We start from the raw sequence: 6562 nt of genomic DNA, 5'->3' as shown, positions 1-6562 counted from the left end.
TTATTGTCACTATGGTTTTTTCGAAACCACCTTCTTTTCCCACAAGTTTGAGGAAGACTGTCTGGTCCCCTCTTTTAAATCACTTCAGGCGATGCACCTCACAGACGATCACCATCATCAATATCGTCTCCAACCTTAACCTCTTCTCCATTTCCAACCTTAACCCCCAACAACCTCTCCTTCATCTTCTTCTTTAGATTACGACAGGAAATCCATATCGCATCACGAATCTACAACTGTATTCCACCATATGTGTTCTGCTACGGCTGAAACAAACTTCGCTTTTGGCTGCATTGTCTGCCACTTTCTCTGTCATAAACAATAGCACGCACCACCTTACACCGTTCTATTTTCTTCCCTTGCAACAACACACCGTATCCGCTGACGAAAACTGCCGAACTTCCAAAAAATTCAACAAGAATACCTCTACGTCACAGTGAATGAAAACGTAGGTGGTGATAAAGCTCGTTTGGGTAATTATTTCGGCTCAGTTTTGCCTTGCTTTTCATTCTTATTTTTATTGGTTGTGTAAATTTGAAGTTTTATTTGTCGCATTTTCTTCGAGGTTTTGGCTTACTGTTTGGGTATATTATTCGCTATTTTTGTTGATGTATTTTTCCGTTTGTCGCTGTGTAAATTTTTGCTTCATGGTGGAGTTTTGTACTGGTATTATGATTCTGCCTTGATGCGTGATGATGATTGACATGTTGGGGCAGGGAGAGGTGATGTTTGTGTTCTTTTGTTTGATCGTGAGGAGCATGTTCAAAATGTGGCAAGTTGAAACTTTTTATGACTTAAGTAGATTTCCACCTTGCGTTTTATATGTTTTACCTATTTTCTTTTAATGGCCACTGTTTCGTTTTTCTTTAGGTGTATTATTATCATTAGTATTTAGGTTTAAAGTAAATTAAAACTGAGTCATATGGATGTTGATAGGCCCATTTTCTTTTTTCTATTACCGTGCACTGTTGTGTTGTTAAGGGCACCCCTTTGGCATTATAATTAAGTTATAATAACATTGAATTACTACTTTTGGATATTCATTTTGTTATGTTGAAATCAAATTTTAATTTGCGGAATCGATAATTCAAGATAATTTGCTGTCGGATTTTCATCGACATATTAAATGTATTTCGCCACGTTATGACCTTTGCATACGGCATTCCATTTGTTGTCAATATGCACAAATCGACTTTGAGCACAATACCTAGATTTTGTTTGTTCCTCAATTTCCATTCGCCTTGCATGTCTTTGCGTTATGTGACTTCGATTCGCATCCCCGCATCCTGATTTTAATCCGTGCACGTCCCAATTTTACTTCTTTCAATTTTTCTTTTAAATGACTTATGAATTTACTTTGTGTTTGTTACTTTCTTCACACGGCTTACTGTTGGGCCTTCTTACAATGAGACGGTTCCCTTGCACCTACACTCGTGCATCGATTGTCCTTGATTGGGCCCGATTTATTTGTTTCATTATTTTGAATCCCCATGCGACAAAAATGTACCCCCATTCCCATGACATGTAACAATTTTACTATTTTTATTTCTTTATTGCTTGATTGTTTAGCTGGTTACTAACACAAGAATAAATCAACTTCTTTTCAAAAAGGTCAAAAATAAAAAAACTCGATCCAACATCGAGTATTTTCTCAATAATCCAAACCATCCATTTCTATCCATCCATTTCTATCTATTCCATTTCTCTCAAACCTTTAATCAAATCTTTCTCAATCGTTCATTAAATGCTTGACCCAACGTCAAGCCATTTTCACAATAAATATCAAAATACTTAATTCCTATTTAACACTTTTCAATAAAGATGGAAATGGAACATGGTGGATACCATGCACTCCTAAAACTAGGATTCGAGATGGATATCTCGCCTATCTTAGCTCTCGCCATCATCCAAAATTGTCAATGCGGTTTCTTCAAACCCTTTCTCAATCAAATTAAAAGACACTTAATTCTTATTAAATACTTTTGAAAATAATATGGAAATGGAACTTGGTGGATACCACGCACTCCTGAGACTAGGATTCGAGATGGATATCTCGTCCATCCAAGTTCTTGCCATTACTCAAAACATATTCAAACCAATCAAACTCTTTTCTCGCCGTCGTGCGATCAATCCTTTAAACCCTTTCTCAAACGAAAGGTATTTTGTTTCAAGACGATGCAAAGTAATGTGTCGTCCACTTGAACATGTGAGTAAGCTTGCGAAGTTGCCCATGAATGTCGATTTGTAAATCCATTCGGTCGTGATGTGGACGTCCTCTTGTCCACTTGTTTTGGGTAGTCCAACAATGTTTTCGTCGATTGATACAAAGTAGCTTTCGCTAAAATCAACCAACAAAGAAACATTTTTCTACCCAGAACTACATAAGCCTTGAGTTCTCTATTGCGCCTGGAGATACGTAGGAGCATGATTTGTAAATCTTGTCAGGCCCATTAATAAAAAACTTAGGTTTAGTCCCCTTCACTGCAAAAATCCAAAAAAACATTCTTCTCTCTTCTACTCTTTCTTTCCCACCTAATCACTCGAGAAAGCCTAACATTTGAAACTAACACTAATGCACGCAACTAACCTAACGGTTCCTGTTGAGTACAACGGATATGAGGGGTGCTAATACCTTCCCCTTGCGTAATCAAATCCTGAACCCTGATTTGGTTATGACGACCATAATCATTGTCATTCTTTCTTGGATTTTATCGATATTTCCCCTTTCCTTTTAGGAATAAATAAAGTTCAGTGGTGACTTTGTTCAGTCCATCATTGCGAGCGTGTGATTGCGCTTCGCTAGGTCGTGTTCTCTCATTTTTTTCGAGATACGACAAATGGCGACTCTTCTGGGGATCGAACCCAGAATCTATGGTTTCCCTTAGTGAGTCAAGCCTAGTAGGATGTTTGTGTGCCCTTATTTATTTACTTTTGTGGCTTTTCTTTATTTCTTTTGTTATCTTTATTGTTATATTGATATATTTGTTGTATTTTGGCTCCATTGTGATGTTGGTATTTGGATATTTTGATTGAAAACCATGTGGGAAAAATTCTATACCCGAGTGCAGAGTGGAAAAACATAAGATAGGATGATGGTTGAGTAGTACAGACTCCCGAGGTGAATACTTCGTAAGAGTCGGTATGAGAACCTTACTTAGAGTAGATCCTTTTGTAAATATTATCGCCCGAGGTGAATACTTCGTAAGCATCAATATTTCAAAGGGGTCCATGACTCTAAGGACCTTTTAGAACATTGAACCTTTGGCCATCTAGGAATGATGGTTGCGTGGTATGGATTCCCGAGGTGAATACTTCATAAGAATCGATATGAAAACCTCGCTCAGAATAGATTCTTTAGATTGAGTTGACGACCGGAAAGCATTTTTTGTAAGCGGTAAACAGTCTTGTGAATCCATGACTTTGAGTACCCTGTCTAGAATCGAAGTCGATGGTTGCGTAGTACAAACTCCCAAGGTGAATACTTCGTAAGATTTGGTACGAGAACCTCACCCAAAATAGATTCCCTTGATGGAGTTGATGACCGAAAAGCATTTTCCGTAAGCGTTAAACATTCTCGTGAATCAGTGACTCTGGGGGTCCTTTGTAACAAGACCCTAGATCATACCCGGTGAGAACCCCGTTTTATAAAGCAATCAGATTTATCCGTACCTCCGACCTTTAGACCTGTACCAAAAAAACGCATTGCATTCATCCATTCATTGCATACGCATAATAAGCAAAACTCTTAGTTTGTTTCACATTGTTTCAGGAACTCAAGACTTGTTAGCAAAATGAATCCTGAGAGAAGAAGCACTTTTCAGTTCAAATACAAGCAAGTGGACCTTGTTAGCCAGCAAAAGTTGAGTGCCAAAGTGACACTGATCAAACTCAACAGCTTTATGCAACACTATGGAAGAATTATGGACATCTTAGATGAGAAGATGGATGTGATGATTGTGGTGACTATTGCTCAGTTCTATGATCCACCTCTACGTTGTTTCACATTCTCTGATTTCCAGTTGGCTCCTACCTTGGAAGAGTTCGAGAGGATTGTAGGCTGGAATTTGAAGGATCATAATCCATTTCCTAAGTTTGACGAAGGTATTCCTTCCAAGAGGATAACTTTAGCTCTGGGCTTGAAGGTTTCTGAAGTCGTAGAAAATTGGGATATGAAGGGAGCTTTCAATAGTTTTTCTAGAAATTTCTTGGAAGATCAACCTAAGAAGATGGAAAAAGAGGGGAATTGGAAAGCTTTCTATGTCGTGTTAGTTGTGTTGGTATATGGGATAGTTCTCTTCCCAAATATTGACCATTTTGTGGACCATCTGGCTGTGAGGATCTTTCTCTCTTGTAACCCTGTACCTTTCCTCCTATAAGACCTTCATTATGCTCTCCATGAGCGTCATGAGAAGAAGGGATGAACTATCTTATGTTGTGTGCAGATGTTGCACACTTGGTTTAGATATCATATGCCCGAAGAAGGCCCCTTTGTCTCAAAGGAACTCAAGCCCTCTCAGAAGCTAGCTTCTCTTACCTCCAATCATGTTAAATGGTATAGCAGGGAGTGGGAAACCGAGGATGTTATTGTCAACATTGGAGACTTCCCCAATGTACCTTTAATAGGATCCAAGGGTTGCATCAACTACAACCCCATGTTATCCTTGAGACAACACGGTTACCCCATGAATGGCCCTCCAAGAGCTGAAGCTTTAGAGCCTTTCATCTTGCACAACGCTGAAGAAGATCACCCTACGGTGAAGAAGATCAAAAGTTCATGGCAAGCAAATATCAGAAAGGGTAAAAAATTGGGTAAAATAAATGTCATCGCTCGAGAGCCTTATACCTATTGGGTGAGAGAGAGAGAGGGTTCAAATGGTTAAACTCCCTTTTCCATTTGATCCTTCTATCTATCCGTTGGTTCCTGAGCCAGAACCCATATTACCTGAGGATGTGGAGAAGCTTAATGCCCGTATTAAGGAGCTGGAATTAGAGAATACTGACTTGAGGGTTAAGCTCGGCCTAGTCTCGGTGGAGAGTGGAAATATGAAAGATAGTCAGCAGAAGAAGGACAAAGAACTTGAAGTTTCCAACAAAAGGGCCAAGGAGTCTGGGGCAAGGAGAGAAAAGTTTGGACAAGCACTCCAAGGTACTGAATATGTGTTTAAGACAATGAATGAAGAGTTGGATAAAGTTGTACTCCAGATCCAAAAGCTCAACAAAACTCTAGAGTTGACTCTTGAAATAAAGAGGGAAGCACGTCTGATTTCTGAGATTCGTACTCGTGAACTTGAGAACACCATTCAGAAGTACAAGGATGCTTGGGAACGAGGACTGAAGAGTTAGAAAGAGTTTGTACACGTTTGAATTATCAGTTGGAGCAAGCCGATATCAGGATCCAGGCACTTGACTGTATGGATCAAGATGCTTCCTATTTGTTGTTGCTGAATGAGTGCAAATACTGGAGAAACCTCTATAGAGACATAGAGGTGACCAAGGCTGACGACTTGCGTATCATTCAAGACCTCCAAGGACTTTATGCTGAGTGGAAGGGAAAATTTCTAAGGCTGTCCAGATTTGCAAATTCCATTATGCAAGAGTTACCTGGGAAACTGAAAGAATATGATTGGTGCATGTGTCCAGAGAACACTCCGCATCAAGTTTTTAATTTCATTAAATTTTGTAAGATGATGTTGAAGGGGCTGACTACCGACCTTGCTACGGTTCGGAAGGCTCGTATGCCGTAAGCATTTGTTTGTATTTGAACTTTGTTCTAAATTAATGAAAAAAATCGCTTTTGGGATTCATTTTATTATGTTTTATTGCTTTATTTCTTTGAATACTTGCGAATAAATGTTGTGGCATTTCTGAAATGAATAACTGAAACTAACCAAGAGTTTTGCAAACAAGATGCATCCATACATGTATTCATACATTTTCAAAATAAATTCTCACTCCGTCCTTTCTTCCTCCAGTTTCACGCTGGATCTTCAACACCCGTACAATACTCGCGCCCGAGCAAGACAAAGGACGGATGAACAAGAGCAAGAAAGCGCTCGAGTTAGAGATGAATTAGACGAGATCAAGGGGGCATGTCCCAGATGAGAGAAATGCTCCAAGCTTTGACTTTCAGATTTGAAGCTCCACAAGCGACCGTGATTTTGGAGATCACGGGCCCAGCAGTCGAAGTCCAACTTCAGAGGTCTTTACCTTCGACCCTACCTCCATATGGGTTACCTTACGACTTCATCCCTCGAGCAGAGGTGGTGCATGCCATGGGGCAATCTGTCCAATAGGCTGTGTCGTTACCTGTTTATATCGATGCACGCTCAGTCGTCCACATTATTGCTCCATCAGCTGCCTATGCTAGGCATGTTCCATATTTTGAAGATCAATATCACCTATACAAGACTTCTGAATCAACCGTTAGTGGTGATGAAGTGAGATTTGAAGATTTCAGAGAAGTGAAGGAGAATATGCAACTCCTTGAGAAGAAGTTTTGAGCTTTGGGAGGAGACCACATCTTTGGTTCTGCTGCCAAAGAAATGTGCCTTGTATCTGGGTT

The sequence above is a fragment of the Lathyrus oleraceus genome, chromosome 4 (assembly GCF_024323335.1).
Source record: "Lathyrus oleraceus cultivar Zhongwan6 chromosome 4, CAAS_Psat_ZW6_1.0, whole genome shotgun sequence".
Lineage (NCBI taxonomy): Eukaryota > Viridiplantae > Streptophyta > Magnoliopsida > Fabales > Fabaceae > Lathyrus > Lathyrus oleraceus.
Note: the sequence above shows the minus strand (reverse complement) of the source record.